This window comes from Bos mutus, chromosome 27, assembly GCF_027580195.1.
Source record: "Bos mutus isolate GX-2022 chromosome 27, NWIPB_WYAK_1.1, whole genome shotgun sequence".
NCBI lineage: Eukaryota > Metazoa > Chordata > Mammalia > Artiodactyla > Bovidae > Bos > Bos mutus.
The window spans coordinates 11,732,511-11,750,281 of record NC_091643.1 but is presented as its reverse complement, the minus strand read 5'-3'; the positions used below and the strand labels follow the sequence as shown (position 1 = coordinate 11,750,281).

The window sequence follows — 17,771 nt, the reverse complement described above, 5'->3', positions numbered from 1 at the left end:
AGCGTAGCAAGCATTCCTTGTATTTCTTCTGTCTTTTGCCCACTAAGCGCGGAGGGGAGAGACGGGCTGATACACAGCATCTGGTTAAAGTCAGGTAAGTAACTCTCCGGGGGGAAAAGCCTGAAGTCAGCTGCCAACCTCTTTCTCTTCCTAATGTGTTTTTGCAGATGGAGGAAAACTGCAGCCAATGCAGAGGTTTCAATTTTAGGAGATACTTGGGAGAAATGAGAGATACGGAAACGCTTTGTTCTGTCACTATCCTGTTAGCTGGGTGCCGACCGGAACACTTGGCATCATGGGCGGAGGGTAGACTTTGACCAGCCCCAAGCGCCCGCCAGGTGCAAATATGCCAAAGGGACTTCTCCAGCCAGAAGATTCCCCTGAATGAAGGCTGAAGGTATGACCAGGACCAGAACGGGAAACCGAAGCCTGTTTCTGAGCATATGTATCTTTCAGCAGGGCTCCCCCGGCCCAAGTGCATGGGTGCCCCCATCTCGTTCCTAGGAGGGGCTCACAGCCCTTCGAGAGGAGCAGGGAACTGGGGTCAAAAGGCCTAACTCCTGTGTGTGTGTGTGTTTCAATATTTATTTATTTATTTGGCTGCACCGCATCTTGGTTGTAGCACGCAGGATCTCAGTCTTCATTGCAGCCTGTGGGATCTTTAGTTGCAGCATGTGGGAATAAGTTCCCTGACTAGGAATCGAACCCAGGCCCCCTGCATTGGAGGCGCAGGGTCTTAGCCACTGGACCACCAGGGAAGTTTCCCTCTTGTAGGTTTGTACCCTATGCCTCTTGACTGTGGATGAGACATTTTATCCCCAGACCTTGGATTCTGCACCATGTATAATGGAGACCGTAATAAACACTTCACCTGGTCCCAAGGTTCCCGTGAGCCTTTTCCTACACGTGACGGAGAAGCTCATGTCGGGGAGCAAAGTCACCAAAGTGCCCACTGTCCTCTGAGTCGAGTATGGAAGATTTGACGAAATGCTGGGAGCTTTTCAATGAGCCCCTGTCCCACTGTGAGGTGGGATACCGGGTTTACGCCAGCCCTGTAATCTTAGCCCAATTCCACAGTTGGGAGCAGTTTTCTGCAGATAATTCAGTCTCTGCCTGAGTGTGTGAGCGGGACTTGCTGTGTTCCCCGGGGGTGGAGGGGAGCAGGCTGGAGTCCACACAGGGTTTGCTGGATCCTCATTGTGTCTGCTACAGGGTGGCTAGTCTGGGACGCTCCCTGGACTGTTGACCACTGAAGTTCCGCTTGCCCCATTCCTTGGCTTCAGGCCAGTGTTTGTTGCTGGGTTGGGTGGTTCGTTTTCTGTCTTGACTGAACTGGAGCCCTGCCTTCTTTATCCCTGGTTTGGCCTGGGGGTCTCCGTTGGTGCCTTGAGCCCCTGGGCCGCCCCTGGAGTGTGGGCCCCTGGGTCTCCCTTGGTGCTGAGCCCCTGGCTCTAATCGTGAGGTCAGGGCCCAGGCCGTTCATTCTGCAACCCCTAGCCCACAGCGCCATCTTGCCCCCACCATGGTCATTCCTCTCTGGTATGTGCTCTAGCCAGGTTCCACCCAGCCTCTGTGCCTCCCCACTCCAGGGTCACCCAGGAGATTCCAAGTTCTTTCCACACCACACAGGAAGTGAGGGAAGTGAGGGTAGCTCGGGAAAGCTAAATGCTAGCCCTTCCACTGTCTGACCACAGAGTACTGCTGAGTTTACTCTGATGTGGCCACTCCCACATGGGTGTGGGGAGCCTGTGTTTCATGCAGTCTGAAATGAGGAAGAGGCTTTGTGTTGATGAGATGGTTGGATGGCCTCACCAACTCCATGGACATGTGTTTGGGCAGACTCCAAGAGATAGTGAAGGCCAAGGAAGCATGCTGCAGTCCATGGGGTCACAAAGAGTTGGGCACAACTTAGCGACTGAACATCTAAGTTCAGACTAGCCCAGAGACAGAAAATCAAGATGAATGTCTCTCCAGCCTCTGTCTTCTTTCTTCTCTTGATCCCTTGGGACCAGAAATGAGCATGCTTCCTGCCTCTACAATTCAAACCTCCTAGTCTAGTTGTCTTTGCAGTCCCATGGAGTGTAGCCTGCCAGGTTCTTCTGTCCATGGAACTTTCCAGGGAAGAATACTGGAGTGGTCTGCCATTTCCTCCTCGAGGGGATCTTCCCAACCCAGGAATGGAACCTGGGTCTTTGGGTCTCCTGCTTTGGCAAGCAGGTTCTTTAACACTAGTGCCACATGGGAAGCCCTAGTTGTCACTGCAAAACCAGTTCTCATCTGCATGGAAGCAGTTCCAGGATCTGAGTCCTACCTACAAGCTTGGCTCTTTAGCAAGTTATGCTAAATGGGAGCTAAATAAATTTAGAAAATCGTATTTCTCTCTCAATAAAACCTAGTTTTTACCTCTGTTATGCCTACAAAATACCCATTTGGGGTCGGGATAACCAGCATATTAGCTTTTTTTTTTTTTTGCATTCATGCTGTTGAAGTCTGAAGGTAGGCTTATGTCTCTGAGAAAATGGGAAAGTGAAGGGATAGATCAACCCATGAAACACAGAAATGAAAAGTGTGTTAGTAGTATTCCAGACATGTCATCCCTCTTCCAACCAGATAACCTTTGGTACTCTTTCCAACTCAGAAGAACTCAACTCTTAAGATGGAGCTTAAGAGCACAGTTTGGAAAATATGACATAGTTTCCAAATGTGGCCATATATACTAACTCGATTCTTTCTGCTATTAGATTTCCAAAGTACTGGTCCCTCTGAAATCTGCCTGAGGCAACTTGAACTTGGATGAATGGCCATTAAACATGCTGATGCTGAACAAGGCTGCACAGAGTCCAGTGACTTCTCTGCTGGTAAAAACTGTCTCATGATTTATTCTAAAACATTGGCCTTGAGCTACTTTCCATTCTCTAATGTATTACTTTGGAGATTATAAATCAGAGTCTACTTGCTGTGGTCTTTCACTTGGACAACTCACTTGACCCGCCCCCCACCCCCCACCCAGTCATTGTATCTCTTTAGGGAAGAGCCCACTGGGAAAGGAATCAGAAAAAATGGGTTCCTCAACTGCTCGAATTGGGCAAAAAACAACTCTCCTGCAGAAAACGAATTGACCAGCTTGTAATTTCCTGACCTTCTCATGAATTTGATGCTGGCATCTAGTGTTGGAGAATTAACCCATGTCAAGCAAGGCCACTGGATTGCTCATCAGAGCCACTAAATCAACTCATGCTCATTTGCCACCAGGTCCCTCCACCAAGCGAGATCCGTCCACCAAACGAGCACTGTCTCTGAGTCCAGGACTATATTATGTCCAGTAAGGATCATGAAAAAAAGTAAGGCAGAGTCCTTGACCTGAGAAACTCCCAGTCTAGTGGAGGAGGTAAACAGTGAGACAACGAGAAAACAAAATTAAACACTGAACTTCGTGGCACCTTCTGTGGGGACAATAGGAATCCAAGAAGGAGGAATAGCCCAAGGAGATGCCAGAGACAGGTGGGATGTCTAGACTGGGCTATAAACAGGAGAGAAGAGCGATAACAAGATGAGGAGAAGAACACTGAAGTCACAAGATGGGAAGATGGGTGTGTGCATGCGGGCTGGGGACTGTGAGGAGCCCCACTTGGCAAGAGGAGAAGAGAATTGATAGGAAAATGGCTGTCTAGGACTCCCCTGGGGGTCCAGTGGTTAAAACTCCAAGCTTCCAATGCAGCGGCTGTGAGTTCAATCCCTGATCAGGAAACTAGAATCCCACATGCCATGCGGGGAAGTCAAAAGGCAAAAATAAATAGATAATTTAAAAAATGGCCGGAAAATGGAGGCTCTAGACCATGAAGATGCAAACCAGAGGGCTTGTGATAGACAGTGGGGCGCCATGTGTAGGAACACAGCATGGGATGAGATGGGATGAAGATCCTATGCTTTAGGATGCGTGGGGACAAGATAGACTATATTGTGGGAAGTGTCTGAAGCTGGAGGGGCCGCTGTCCAGTTACTTGACTGGACAGTGTATGTGAAGAGAAGGAGGGAAGAGGGAGAAGCAAGTTCTAGATACACACACAACCATGAAACAGGAATTGCTGATAATTGACTGGATAAGGGACACAAGGGAGAAGGAACTTCGTGGTTTTTAGTATTGGGAATAGGAGCAATAGTGGTACCATTGTGAAGAAAGCCCTGAGGGACTTCCCTGGTGGTCCAGTGGTTAAGACTCTGCACTTCCACTGCAGGGGTCACAGGTTCAATCCCTGACCGGGAAACCACCATCCCACGTGCCACGTAGTACAGACTGAAAAGAAAGAAAGAAGGAACCCCATCTCATAGCAGAGTGTTTGGTTTATTTCTATTGTTGATCGGTTATTTCTATTGGTTCTAGATTGGCCTCACAGACGAAATAATCCCCATGGACCCAAACGATGCCAAACATCTTGGCAATGTGGATGGCTCTGTCTCCAGCAACTGGACCTATGGTTCTTCAAAAAACAGCACAAGAAGTTATACACCTGCCTATCTAAGCAGAAGGATGCAGGTGGGAGGCTCTAGACGCGCAGTTTTCAAATCCCTGCTACTTACTAGCTATGTGGTTTGGGAAAGTTGCAGAAACCTCTCTGTGTTCCTTCGTGTATCACAATGGGGATAATAACGACCACCTCATATACGAGGACGTTCATATCAAGCACTTGATTTACAATGACTCAGCTTAGTCATGACTCAACAGTGCTAGCTGTACTTCATTCCCGTCAAATAAAACAATAAGCACTTAAACAATTTATAAAATTCAAAGCTTTTAAGAGAGGGTAAGATTTTTTGTAGACACAATGGGATGGATTGGAAAAAGTCCTGGACTTGGAGTCTGTCTTAACCTTATGTCCAACGGCCATCAGTTCTGTTACCCAAGTAAGCCTGTTAACTGCCAAGAAGTCTCAGTTTATTTGCTTAATGTCAATAATAACGCACATCCTGCCTTGCTATATGATTCTGAAAGTAAAAGCGATGGTTCATGTGAAGTTATCTGGCAGGAACTAAATGCTTTGCAAAGGAAAAGTATCAATTAGTTGTTGTTATCATTAGTATGTTAAAGAACCCGTCCTTCATTTATCTGTGATGGTCAGAATGAAGACTCAGTTCACTGGAAAGGCTTTCAGCATGTCTCAAAATAGCATTCCAGAAAAGTCTTATTTACACAGGTTCCATGATTTAATTGCCTCTGAGGACGTGGAGCAGCCCCTTGAAGAGAAGTGAAGTCTTGGGTTACTTTACGTTGGCCTGGGCTTTAGAAGTGGGTGGCAGTGACTCTGAATAGAATCACTGTTGAGCTGTACACATTTATGATTTATTTTGGTTAGAGCAACCCTCAGGGTGGGGTGGGATTTGGTGGGGTGGCAGTAGCCTGGTCTGGTCAATGATTAATCTGGGAATTTCCAGCTGTCCTCAGCCCTTTTAGGAAAAGCCCCAGCTGTCTTCAGAGCTAATGAATGTCCATCCTGAATGAATCTCCTGGAAGTTGCCCACCCCCGGTTCTCCGGGGCCCAGCAATGCAGAGTGGTTAGTATGGATGGTTCATAGGAAAACAAAGCTTTGAAAGGCAGGACAGAAACAAATTCTGACTTGACCTCAAGCTGCTCCCGAAGCCCAGGGTTCATGTTTCCCAGGCTGCACATCAATCTCAGCTCCCCAGGCTGGCGAGGTGGGAACAGAGTTCACAGCGCCCTTCAATCAGGGCTGGTACTGGAGGCAGCAAGGACGAGCTGCTCATTATGTGAGCGAGTTAGGAGTCTGTTTCTTTAGTCTTTCTGTGTTCCTTTACAGAACTTAGTTTGACAATGGCCTTGGACCAGCATGAAGCAACAATTCTGAGTCAACATCATCTTCACCTGGCATTTCAGAAAGATATCCCTTGCATGCCCACTTCCCTTCCTTCCATTGTTTATCTCTTGCAGCTTCAATCTTCTGGAGGCGATATTCATTTACTGAGAGGCTCAATTTAGGTGATGAAAATTCTAACTGTTGCTGGTGAAGAGGGCACATGCCTCCTAGCTTTTGCTCTCAATATCCACTTGGTGTGGCCATTGTGCTACACCTCAGCCATAGGACCAACCTGAAGTCAGAGGAATGCTTTCCACCCTCGAGGTGCAACTTACAGCTCCACAAGCCAACACACATCCTTGACCTTCTTCCTTGTGGCCTGTGGCATCATTAGTGGATAGATCTGGCTTCAGTTTGGCCCAGGCCTTGGGGATCCGAGCACGTGGATCTTCCTGCCATTTCTGGTTCCCAAGAATCCTCATATCAGCAACCTTTGGGAATAAAGTGCTTTTAGAGCACCTGAAAAAAAAAAGTAGATGGCACTAGTGGTAAAGAACCCACCTGCCAACGCAGGGGATGGTGAGAGAAACAGTTTTGATCCCTGAATCGGGAAGATACCCTGGAGAAGGGCATGGCAACTCACTCCAGTATTCATGCCTGGAGAATCCCAAGGATGGAGAAACCAGGCAGGCTACAGTCCATAGGGTCATAAAGAGTCAGACACAACTGAAGTGACTTAGCACACACACACACATGGTACATTTGTGTGGGACTCTTTCATTTCATGGAATATCAAGGTGAGATTTGGATATTATAATTAAAGTACATGTTTCATGCTGTTAACGTGGATCAAAAGATAAGGAACCGCTAAGTAGGTTCTTGCCACTGGTTTTCAACTGATACTCTTTGCTTTCTCCAAATCCTTTAATTAATGTTTCAGGAGTGGGTCAGAAATCTGCCTTCTAGGGATTTCCTTGGTGGTCCAGTGGTTAAGAAACTGCCTCGCAATGCAGGGGATGCGAGTTCGATCCCTGGTCCAGGAAGATCCCACATGCCTCGGGGCAACTGAGCCCATGCCCTGAAACTACTGGGAGCATCACAGCTAAGATCCCACGAGCCACAACTAGGACCCGACGGGGCCAGGTAAATGAATACTTTCTAAAAAAGAAATCTGCCTTCTACTCTAAAAGCATAAGCATTTCTTTGTAAGTATACTACATTCAAAATGAAAATATATATGCATTTGAAATTTATCTCTGTTTAAGTGGACTCATCACATTAACATCCGGTGTGATTACTGTCTTTCCCGTATTCCTGGCAATGAAGCTGTAGTCTTTGCTCTTCCAGCAGCGTGGATTTAGACAGAGGGAGCAGAGGGAGCTGAGGGATTTATAAGAAAATCCCATTTCTCTTGCATCACGAGGTTTTCGGTAAAGGAAACTGCACCTTTTTGATTCTGAAAATAGCTACCTTGTAAAAATTAAAAACTCTGAGAGGCTCTAGCATTAAAGCTCTGCTAAGTAGCAAAGGAGCAAAAACCGATTTGCTCCCAGTGAATCCTTTCGTCTCAAAGCGGCCAGACATCTAGCTCTGCATTCCCGATGAATTCGGAGAAGTCTATTTCTGCAAAGACAATTTTATACAGCAATTCCAGTCCAGGGAATCACGAGAGGATGAGCCATTATCTTTTCTTCTTGAATAAGGAGGCAGTTTGGCACCATGATGAATATGGTTACATGCAGCCTTCTGCTGCTGTGGGCTGAGGACCACCTCATTCCAGGCAGTCCAGACAGAAGACGGATGGTAACATTGACTCTCAGATGCTACAAACCATGTTGTCGGCAACGACAAGAGGACAGCTTCTCCTCATTCTCTTCCAGGTGCCTCTCCATCAGGAGACTGGAATGTTCCTGGATTTTGAGAGGGTCGCTGGATATTTTCAGGTTTAAAAATGAACAGAGCAGCAACCCTTTCACTGGGTTGCTAATCATTCACAGGGAGTATTTCTTAGAGACTCAGATGCAGGCTGTGTGAGTATGTCTTAACTCCCTTGTGGATGGTCAGCCCTTGGAGGTCTATGCAAAGAAAATCAATACGGTCCAGTAAATAAACTCTTATTATGGTTGAACATCTTGTGCATTTAAAGTGACCAAGGGGGACTTCCCTGGTGGTCTGGGGGTTAAGAATACGCCTTGCAGGGCAGGAGACATGTTTGATCCCTGGCTGGGGAACTAAGATCCCGCAGGCCGAATAGCAACTAAGCCTGGCATGGCAACTAGAGAGTCTGTGCGCTGTTATTGAAGATCCTGCATGTGCAACTAAGACCCGATGCAGCCAAGTAAATAAAAATATTTTTTAAAAAATAAAGCGACCTACGAATCTTCTTTCACTTTCTAAAGACATACTGCTGACTGACACAGCTTCTGAACCAGGGAGGTCAGAGAAGCAGTCTACTGGAATGTCTTTGGTCTTTGGAGTCTGGTTGACCTTGGTCTGTAGTCTGGGGTCTGGATGAGCAGCTCCAGAGCCAGAGTGTCCTCTGAAGCTCTGCCTTCCTCCTAGCCTCCCAGAGTAGACTGCAGTCACCTTGAACTTGACCATCTGAATTGCTGCTCCTCCCTGCAAATGTTCCTCTAGTCTTTCACTACAGACTGCCTGGGCCAACTCCCAGTGACAGGCCTACAGGTGACTGGCAGACCACTTTCTGTGTCACACATGCTTATGAAAGTGGATGTGTTAGTCCCTCAGTCATGTTCGACTCTTTTGCAGCCCCATTTACTGTAACCTGCCAGTCTCCCCTGTCCTCTCCCCTGTCCATGGGATTCTCCAGGCAAGAATACTGGACTGGGTTGCCATCCCCTTCTCCAGGGAATTTTTTCCCAAACCAGGGATCAAACCCGGGTCTCCTGCATTGCAGGCAGATTCTTTCCCATCTGAGCTACCAGAAAAAGGCCACTAATGTTTATGGGAGAATTGTATTAGTTAGAATAAATTAGGTTGCTCTGTGATAACAAATGAACCTCAAGATCCCATTGCTGAACACAAAAAAGATTTATTTCTTGTGTGTGCCTCATGTCCATTGCCAAGTCAAGGATGTTGGGTACGTGTGCAGGGAAAATTCCATTCCACAGTCACTCAAGCATCCAGGCTGATGGAGGCTGAACCCTCTGTAACTGTAACATCTAGAACACATTACTCCTTTGGTCTCCAGGGAAGAGAGAGGCTGAATGTCTCACCTGCTCTTCAATGCTGAGGAGTGACGGGGGTCACTCCAGCTCACCCCCCATTGGTCTAAACTGGTAGTGTGACCCCACCAGCCCCAGAAGGCTGGGCGGTCCCGTCTCCTACATGCCTGGAAGGTAAGGAGACCCAGATGGTGTGTGCACAGAATGTCTAGCAAGGCCTGTGCTTTTGTTTCAAGCACGACTTATTTATTTGCTTATTGTATTAAATAAACAGCAGGCATCGCAGGGCAGATCTCATCCAGAACAATGACAAGTTTCTTGAAGCCCAGTAAGCTTGTCTCTGTCACCTCAAGCAGGGACATGCAGGGTCCAGAGGGGTTTCTTTTTTCCTCCCACCGAGGAGGTCAGAAACCAAAAATATTTTGAGGCGCACCGTCTCAGAGAGCCAAGCTGCACAGCAGTGACTCGGAAACCCTGAGGAGTGGGACCTGCCCTGAAACAGCCCCCCGCTAATTAGCCCCGTGGTCGTTTGCGGTCCGTCCACCCGCAGGCATGCAGATTCAGCCCGCATCTGCGCTCAGAATTCGTCTGTAGCCAGGCGGGCTGTGCCAGTTCTGAGATGCCAGAGGTTAACTTACTGGAACAGCCACCACATCAAAAAGCCTGTCACATGACAGCACCAGGGAGCTCAAACCCCACATCAGAACGCCTTGGCTAGTGTGGAAGTCCTGAAATGCAATGTGTATTCTTCATTGGGAATTAAGACCATGTGGGTTCATCCTAAGTATAGCCAACCCTGGACGTGTTTTTAATTAGGCATTGAGACACTTAAGCGTTAGTGGCCAGAACTGACCTGGCTACAAGTTGGAGGCCACAGGGACCCCGTCTAATGTCTGAGAACTTATATTACTTGAACACAGTAGGTGCTAAAAGAGGCTTTTCTTCGTAATGATGTTATGTTGCATGACTTATGATGGTAGGGATAAAACTCTGTTGAATTTCCTCCGCCAGTTTTTTTAGAGGATGAAGACACAAGGCCACTTAACTTCTTGGCAGAGAGTAGAAAAGACTGATCATTTTCAGGCTCTGAGACCCATCCGCAAACTTTACTTACCAACAATAATAACTTGTAAAGATTTATGGTATGCTTCTCAGTCCAAAGGTACTGTTTGAAGAACTTTACACAGATTATTTTATTCAATCCTCACAATTACCTCTGAGGTATGATTACTGTCCTTTTTGTACAAATGAGGAGACTTTAAATGAGGGCTTTAAAAGTTCAAGTAACTTGTCTAGAATCACAAATTCAAGTAGTGGAGGTGGGTTCTAACTTAAGCCTGTATGATTGCAAAGCACATGTGTGTTTCAAAATAACTTCCTTTACACAGTACAGCTCATAGAAAAAACTTTAAATACAAAAATGAAGAGGGAATGAAATACGTATCATTTGTAATCCACCATGCAGAGATATTAAATGTCATAATTTGGTGCATGTGTATCTTGGATTTTTCCTACTCTGATGTTACTCACAAGTGACTTGAAATTCCTTAGGTTAGCCTTGTTCTTGGGTTGGATCTGCCTTCAGTTCATGTCAATGTTGCCCCAAATTTTCCCTCAAAGAAAACAATCCAACACCCATAAGAATTTCTATAGGTAATATAGACATTTTAACAATGTTCATTCTTCCAATCCATGAACACAGAATGTCTTTCCATTTTTGTGTCTTCCTCAATTTCTTTCAACAGTATTATGTCGTTTTCACTGCACAAGTCTTTCACCTTCTTGGTTAAGTTTATTCCTAGGTGCTTCGATCTTTTTGTTGCAACTGTAAATGGAACTGTTTCCTTAATTCCTCTTCCTGCTAGCTCATTGTTAGCATATAGAAACACAACAGATTTTTTGGTATATAGATTCCTTAACCAGAAACTTTTCTACATTTATTATTTCTAATAGGATTTTTGATGGAGTCTTTGGGATTCTCGACATATAAAATCATATCATCTGCAAATAGTGACATTTTTACTTCTTCCTCTCCATTTGGATGGCTCTTGTTCCTTTCTTCTTGCCTAATTGTTCAGTTAAGGACTTCTGATACTGTGTTGAATAAGAGTGGCAGGAGTGGGCATCCTTGTTCCTGATCTTAGAGGGATAGCTCTTGACTTTTCACCATTGAGTATGATATTAGCTATGGGTTTGTCACATATGACCTTTATTATCTTGAAGTACATTTATTCTATATCTATTTTATTGAGAGTTTTTATGATAAATGAGTGTTGAATCTTGTGAAATGCTTTTTGTGCATATATTGAGATGATTTTATGCTTTTTATCCTTACTTTTGTTCATGTGTATATATCATGTTTATTGATTTGTAGATGTTGAACCATCCTTATATCCCCGGAATAAATCCTACTTAACCATGATGTATGATCCTTTTAATGTATTGTTGTATTCAGTTTGCTAATTTCTATAGCTATGTTCATCAGAGATACTGGCCTGTAATTTTCTTTTTTGTGTTGTCTTCATCTGGTTTTGGCATTAGGGTGAGGTTGGCCTCCTAATGTGAGTTAAGAAGCATTCCCTCCTCTTTTTTTTTAAGAAAAGTTTAGATGGATAGATATTAGATATTCTTGGAGTAAAAGAAGAAAGTAAAAGAATTTTGGTAAAATCCACCTGTAGAGCCATCTGATCCTGGACTTTTTTTCCAGGAGCCTTTCAATCACTGTTTTAGTCTCTGTACTAAAATGGGCAAGGAAGGTGAATAGACAGTCTTCCAAAGAAGATATGCAGATGGCCAACTGATACATGAAAAAATGTTCAACATAATTAACTATGGGGCAAATGCAAATCAAAATCACAGGAGCTATCACTTTACACCTGTTAGACTGGTTATTATCAAAAAGGCAAAAATAGAAAAAACAGGAGTTGACAAGGCTGTGGAAAAAAGGAGCCCTCATACACTGTTGGTGGGAATGTAAATTGGTACACTCACTATGGAATACAGTATGGTGATCCTCAAAAAATTAAGAATAGAACAACCATATGAGCCAACTATCCCACTTCTGGGTATTTATCCAAATAATATTAAAACACTAATTTGAAAAGATCGGTGTACTTTATGTTTATTGCAGGATTATTTACAATAGCTCAGACATGGAAACAACCTAAGAGCCCAACAGTGAATGAATGGATAAAGAAGACGTGAGGCACACACACACACACCCCCCACACACACATCCACACACACTCACACACACACACCACACAAACCCCCGCCAAACACACACACACACTCACACACACCCACATACACCACACACACCCTAAACACACCCACACACACCCACACATACACCCCACACACACACACTCACACACACTCACACATACCACTCATACCCCACACACACACACACTCACACACACACATACACACACACACACCCCACACACACATTCCCACACACACAGCCCCTCCCACACATACACACACACTCACACACACACCACACACACCACACATCCCCATACACCCCCACACCACACACACACCCCCACACACACTCCTACACTCACACTCACACACACACACACACACACACACACACCCCACACACACACCCCCCTAACACACACACACACCACACCCCCCACATACACCCCCACACCACACACTCACATACACCCCCACACCCCCACACACACACCCCGCGTTACCTCCATATACCCCCACACCACACACACACACACCCCAACATACCCCACACACACCTACAGCCACACATCACACACCCCCTGTCACCCCCATTCACCCACACACACACACACACACACACACACACACACACATCCCCATACACCCCCCACACCCCCCCCACAGGAATATTACTCAGTCAGTAAAAAGATGAAATGTTCCATTTGTGACAATATTGAGGGTATTATGCAAAGTGAAATGAGTCAGACAAAGACAAATACTATATCAACACATTCATATATGTAGTAGGAAAAAATCTAATTAACAAACCAAACCAGAGGAAAACAACACATAAATACAGGGGACAGAATAGAGGGGAAAGGGTGAGCGAGAAGGTGAAATGGATGAAGGAGATCAAATGTATGGTGATAGAAACTTAATTATGGTGGTGAGCACACTATAGTGTATCAAATCGATCAGATCAGATCAGTCGCTCAGTCGTGTCTGACTGTTTGCGACCCCATGAATCTCAGCACGCCAGGCCTCCCTGTCCGTCATCAACTCCCGGAGTTCACTTAGACTCATATCCATCGAGTCAGTGATGCCATCCAGCCATCTCATCCTCTGTCTTCCCCTTCTCCTCCTGCCCCCAATCCCTTCCAGCATCAGAGTCTTTTCCAATGAGTCAACTCTTCACATGAGGTGGCCAAAGTACTGGAGTTTCAGCTTTAGCATCATTCCTTCCAAAGAAATCGCAGGGCTGATCTCCTTCAGAATGGACTGGTTGTATCTCCTTGCAGTCCAAGGGACTCTCAAGAGTCTTCTCCAACACCACAGATCAAAAGCATCAATTCTTCAGCGCTCAGCCTTCTTCACAGTCCAACTCTCACATCCAGTATACCGGAATCAAAATATCATGCTGTACACATGAAGCTTATATAATACTGTAAATCAATGCTACCTCAATAAAAGTAAATTTCGAAAAAGAACTGCCAAATAACACAGATTTTACTGAAGGTTTTAGGGCAACCTGGAAGACATTCCCTGCAACCCACCTAGGAAAACTATCCTCCACCCACACCTTTAAACAAGTCACCCTCTCTGCTTCTGCTGCCTTCCAACATCTCTTCCTTTTCTCATAAAAAAAAAAAAAAACCACCTTTTTATTACCTTACTTTTTCTAATGTGCACACTCACCCATCAGCCTGCTCAGGAAAACAACAGCTTCTTCTCAGGATCCACTCTTCTTAGTGCCAGAATTTAGGACCATAAATAATGAAAAATTTTACTCTTGACTCTCTCATACACATTTTCTTACAAAATGGGTTTATTCTGTTTAGTAAGCCACTTTATCTTCCTCAAGAGTATATTTTGTTATATGGGAGAAATCTTAAAGTTCTGTTGGCGATTGTTTTACTTGATTAATGAGAAAGGAAAAGCAGGTGTTAGCCTGTGCACTGGGGAATTTCTGGTAGAACACTGTCATAATTATAGCCTTTCAAGTCATAACGTCATCCTGACTATATTAGGTTCATACTCAGTATTTAAAAAAAACTTTTTTGGCCACACTGTGTGGCATGTGAGGTCTTAGTTCCCCAACCAAGGCTCTAACCTGCCTCCCTACTCTAGAAGCACTGAATGTTAACCATGGGCCACCACCAAAGTTCCCTGGTTTAAAGTATACTGTTGTAAAAGAAAATTTTTTTACAGGTCACCAACACCTGAGCAGATGAATGTTTTATTTCTATTGTTAAGTCAATCTTTTTTTTTTTTCCCTAAGCAAGATAAAGCAGTAGTACCCATATGAGTTAGTTCTGTTTTCCCCTACATTATCATGCATATATTCTTCAGTCTATGCCTCTGGAATAAATAAGCCATTAAGAGAAAAATCTGATGAAACAGTTTTCGGGAGGTGTACAATAAGGAACAGATCAGCTTCTGATGGCCAAGAATTTCTTACGTAAGAGAGCTGAGCCCCAGTCTGGGGGTGGAGCCTCTGCTACATATTCTATTTATGTAAATTAGTGATTTTCAGACTTTAGTGATTCCATGCCATGTAATGGATTAAAGATGGCCACAAATGTTTTGCCAGACCGCTCACTGAGAGATAAAGTCTGTGTCTCCTCCCCTTGAATCTTGGGTAGACTCTTGGACTCCTTTGACTAATAAAATATGACAGCAGTGACAGGACAGTATATTCTTGCTCCAGGACTTAGAAGACTGACTTTTACTTCCTGTCTCTTGGAATATTCCCTCTTAGAATCCAGCCTCCATTTCCTGAGGAAGCCCAAGAACCCCAGTGGGGAAGCCACATGGCAGAGAATGGGGACCTGCCCCTCCCCCTACAGACAATAGCTCTGTTGAGCTCCCAACTTGCCAACCAAGTGGGCAAGCCATCTTGGAAGTGGATCTTCTAGATCAAGTTGAGGTGCTGTCTGGGCTGAGGCAGGACGGGGGGTGGATGAACTGCTCAGATGAGCAATTTATTCACAGATTTCTGATCCAGAAGTTTGTGAACAAAATTAAAACCACTAAGTTGCCATTGTATTTGCTGCAGTAACAGTTAACCAGAGCATACTTCCATCATCAAAAACATTTTCACAATCTTGGTATACTTACTTGTTATGCCCTATCCAGTTACTGATATATGATAAAACATATCAGAAATAGAAAATTAAAAGGGCTTAGCTATAAATACAAATTCTAAAATGTTCTTCTTGTCATTCGGTGGGTTTGTTTTTTTTTTGTTGTTGTTGTTGTTGTTTTGAGCCTATACACATTTTGGTAACCTTTGGTTTGGAATAGATGATGCCCAAGACCCAACTCATTGGCAATAAATAATCTCTCAATACTAGTCAAATGTCTGAAAAATGTAGAGTGTTTAGATAACACATGGTCAAAGAGGGGATAATTAACCAGGCATCTCTGGAAAGCTGAATTTGACTTAAGCAAGAATACTCGAACTGTGAGACTAGAAGGGCAATTTTTGCCACTTCTATATTTCTCCCTTTTTAATGACCACAGCCAATAAATAGTCTTTTGTTTCTGATTTTTAAAACATAGGGTTAAGACTGAACAATTTATTTGAACCCTGCTATGGCTTAGGGGGAATTTAGATGTGCTAGTCCAAAGCTATCCTTTCTTCAGAGGATCTTCCCAAACCAGGGATCTACTACAATATATGAATATTATTCCAGGTCAGTAAATAAAAGTCTACATTGTTATTTTAATAAATACATGATATTCCAATAAGTGGACATATTATTTTTGATCCATAATTTGTCATTGGATATTCAAGCTGTTTTCCAATTTGGGGTGATTGTAACAATCATTCTTATAGCTAAATATTTGCATGCATCCTTTCTTACTTAATTATTTCCTTTCTGTGCATTCCAATTATTGGTTATGAACAAGCACTGGTTATTGTTATTTGGATGTGAATAAGTGCTGTCAAATTTCTCTCCAGAAAGTTCACATTAATTTCTAATTTTTCCATCACCAGTGTCCATTTCCCAGCACCCTCAACAATACTTGGTATTATAATTTAAAAAATAATTTTGTCAACTTAACATAAAGATTGTGCTGTACATATGTATATGACATATGACATATATTTTATGTCTTAAACTTTCCCTTTGATTTTTTTTTCTGGCTTATTGCCTATTTTTTCCTATTTATTTTTATAAGCTGCTTCGGAATTCTTTTTGTGTGTGGGAAGGAATAAAGCATACTACAAATAAACAATTTTAAAGAGGTAATTTCCTAATTCTGGGAAAGACAGAAATGGCAGTTTTATTAGTCAATAACTCCTTTCATTTGCAAGTGTCATAAACGCAACTCCAATTGGCTTAAGCAAAAAAGGAATTTATTGGCTCACTGAAGAGTTTCAGGCACAGCTGGATGAATAGTTTAAATAATTCCAGGGCTCTCTCCACCTCTCAGCTCTGGTTCCCTCTGCTTGCCTTCCTTTATGCCTATTCATTCTCTTGCTGTCTCAGCAGGGATCCAGAGCAAGAGAGAACTTCTTTTCCAATTGCTTTAACACAAGACCCAGAGAAGACTGTGACTGGCCAGCCTAGGTCATGTGCTCATCCCTGAGCCAATCATAGGGTCAGGCTTTAGGGGCATCTCTTTAGATAGGGACATGGTGGGTTCTACTACAGTCAAACCAAACAAATTGGGGGCAGAATAATTTCCAGAGGAAAGGATGCTGGTACAATAGAAATAGGATCTAGGAATCTGGAAACCTAGGATTTGTCCTACTTTTTCACTACTGTCTGTGGGAGCTCTCTGAGCTTCAGCTATCTCACTCATCCAAGGGAAAGAGTGATCCTCACCTTATGTAGCTCAAATGATGATTCTGGTTTGGCCCAAATGAGATCACCAAGGTGAAACTGCTTGCCAACAATGAAGCATCATGCAGGAATTTCCTCAGTGGTCCAGTGGCTAAGACTCCAGGCCCCCAGTGCAGGGGGCCTAGGTTTGATCCCTGGTCAGGAAATTAGATCCCACATGACTCAACTAAGCATTTGCGTGCCACAACTAAAGATCCTGCGTGCCACAATGAAAAGAACTCACATACTATATACTACCTTGTGCTTAGACAAAGACCTGGAGCAGCCAAAAAAAAAACCCAACTTTTTTAAAGAAGTATCATGCAAATATAACCTGCCTACAAATAAAACTACCTGGGCTTCTCTTGTGGCTCAGCTGGTAAAGAATCTGCCTGTAATCCGGGAGACCTGGGTTCGATCCCTGGGTTGGGAAGATCCCCTGCAGAAAAGAAAGGCTACCCACTCTAGTATTCTGGCCTGGAGAATTCCATGGACTGTATAGTCCGTCGGGTCACAAAGAGTCGGACACAACTGAGCAACTTTCACTTTCACAAATAAAACTAAAGCCGGGAAATTCTATGTGTTCCCAATTACAGTTTTGCATGAATACCCCATTGAGAAGTCAATGAAAAAATCAGTGCCTGGTGGCCGGAAGGTCCACATCCCCCTCAACACTGGCTCTGCCTAAAACAGTTCATTTTAATTGTCCTGAAAAGCAGGTCGAACCGTCATCCTCAAGAAGCAGGAA

General features: G+C 44.1%; 2 non-coding genes across 2 annotated transcripts; one reads left to right on the top strand and one right to left on the bottom strand.

The window, feature by feature from the left end:
* Nucleotides 1-685: 685 nt before the first annotated feature.
* On the bottom strand, nucleotides 686-758 carry TRNAG-UCC (transfer RNA glycine (anticodon UCC)). Its single transcript has one exon. It is a non-coding gene; the product is annotated as a tRNA-Gly (tRNA).
* Nucleotides 759-4,192: 3,434 nt separating this feature from the next.
* TRNAG-UCC (transfer RNA glycine (anticodon UCC)) lies at nucleotides 4,193-4,265 on the top strand. Its single transcript has one exon. It is a non-coding gene; the product is annotated as a tRNA-Gly (tRNA).
* Nucleotides 4,266-17,771: the final 13,506 nt, after the last annotated feature.